A 2500-nucleotide genomic window follows, 5' to 3' on the forward strand; every position below is an offset into this window, starting at 1 on the left:
TCTCTCTCTCTCTCTCTCTCTCTCTCTCTCTCTCTCTCTCTCTCTCTCTCTCTCTCTCTCTCTCTCCAGTCGAGCATCCCCCCCACTCCCTCTCTATTCTGCAGTCAAGCACTCTCTCTTTCTCTTGCCCCTCTCTCTCTCTCTCTCTCTCTCTCTCTCTCTCTCTCTCTCTCTCTCTCTCTCTCTCTCTCTCTCTCTCTCCACAGTGGATCACCTCGTCTAATGTCAGGAGCCAGACAAATGAGCAGGATCTGGTTTCTCGGGCCTATTCTGGGCTATTCTCTACCTTCGCTTTGCTCTCTCCTTTCTCCTGCTCTCTTTCTCTCCTTTCTTGTCTCCTTCCGTGCCTGTCCGTCTTCTGCCTTGTCAGGTTTGTGATCTTCCTTGTCGACATCTCAACCTTCTTCACCATCTCCATCACTGTCTACATCTTTGTCGTCATTATTGTCATTATCATCAGTGTGATCATCATCACCATCATCGTCATCATCATCATCATCATCATTATCGTCACCACTACCGTCATCATTTTCATCATTGTCGACATCATTGTCAGTATCACACCCATCATCATCATCATAACTTTTATCATCATCATCATCACCATCATCATTCTTGCCATCATTGTCATCATCTATCTCGACACTCAACATCATCATCAGCGTCATCATCAGCGTCATCGTCGTCATCATCATCCTCTCCTTCATCATTCATGTTGTTATCATTAACGTTGTCCTTACTGCATCCTGACATCCTAATGTTTGCTATTGCCCTCATAAATGAATAATGAAACCCCTAATTAAAAGAACCCAACTCAAAAAATAAAATAGATTATTAGTAGGTAAAATCATGTAGTATTTTTTTTTAATTAGTTCATTATATTACTTCATTAGTCGATAAACATGTTTGCTTTGTTTTGTTTTGTTTGTTTGCTGGGTGTAACGATAATGTAACCGCATTGGATGATGCGTTTAGCCGTGCGTAATTGCTCTTAAAGAGAAGCAGAGCCAAACTTGGTGAACTCGTAGCCAGGCCAGGCCAGGCTGCGGTAATGCTGTTGCGATGGATGTGTCTTGGAGACGTCGGTCCAGTCCGCTCTAAATGGATGCAACCCCATCAGAGCAGACAAGAGCTCTGCTCCACTCTAATTTATCATGTAATTTCATAATCTCCTCTTGCGTCTTCATTCATTTTAAAAGAGGAGGAGGGTGAATTGCATTACCGTAAATCAAAACAGCAGGAAGTCTCCACACTTTGCGCTGCGCTGTGCTGCGCTGTGCTGTGCGCTTTACCCAAATGGAGTTATCTGTCTTTGTCGCTGGAAAAAAGATGGAGAGAGGATAACTTAGGGACGGATGGTATGGCAAGGCCAGCTTTTGTGAAATGCCCAGGCCTGTTGCCAGCAGGGAAGAAAACTAGGCAATTGCTTAGGGCCCCAAGCATAAAAAGGGCCTCTATGGCAATAACTGGCTGTGTAATTACATTTAAATGACACAAATGACATTGACAGTAACATAACAGCAAAAATAAGTCCACCAGCAAAAATACAGTTTTTTTCAATTACTAACAAGCGCCTACCCATACTTCGGATACGTTTTTTAAACTCTTACAGTTTGGTTTTGTACATTTCTCGAATCTCTCTCGCAATTTGCAAAACATAATATTCATTCTCAAAACAGCTTTAACAAATGGCAAAACACAGTGGATAACCTGCAAAACCGAGTCTCTTGCTCAAAACCCTTATTTCTCTTTCAAAAACCAAGTTTTTGTGTCAATGAATGTATCAGCGCCAGCAGAATGGTTAGTCATTGTGTCATAGTGTATGGACAAGCTAGACAAATCAATTTCTCATGTTGTCAATTGAATAGTACACTCTTGAGGATCTTTTCTGAAGCAAAATGTTGTTTAGATTGGATGGGAAATTTTGTAAATTCAGTTTTATATTACATTGATCAGATAAGATTGAGATAGTTTCATGCATTCAGTGACAAAGCTTTTTGAGTGATATGACAAAAGCAATTGATAATGTACGAAATCACTGAGAATTGTACACAGCCATGACATGGTGGACGAGAGCATTTGCTATATGCCGAAAACAATGAGAAACTGATTTGACCATGTGCACAGGTAACACCAGGAAGTCACAATTGAACAAAGACTTTTGAGAATCATTATTCTGTTGTGAGAAATGTACAAAACCAATTGAGAAAAACTGTAACACAGACTACCACCTACCAAGCACAATTGGCCAAACAGTTAATTTTCTTCTCAAAAGCACACACTGTGACATATAAACAAAGAAATGCATTCATTGACTGCTAGTTGTGTGAAAATGGCATGTAATGTGTCAACTGCATGGCAATGGAAAGCCCTTGGTGTGCTAACTGTATGAAGAGTTTTGCTAATGTCGCTGAGGATTGGGCAAAAGCTTGTAAGGAATAGAAAAAACAGGAAGTTCTTCTCCTATTCCTGAATTACTTGTGTGACGGCACATCAGCAG

Source organism: Engraulis encrasicolus, chromosome 3 (assembly GCF_034702125.1).
Source record: "Engraulis encrasicolus isolate BLACKSEA-1 chromosome 3, IST_EnEncr_1.0, whole genome shotgun sequence".
Classification (NCBI taxonomy): domain Eukaryota; kingdom Metazoa; phylum Chordata; class Actinopteri; order Clupeiformes; family Engraulidae; genus Engraulis; species Engraulis encrasicolus.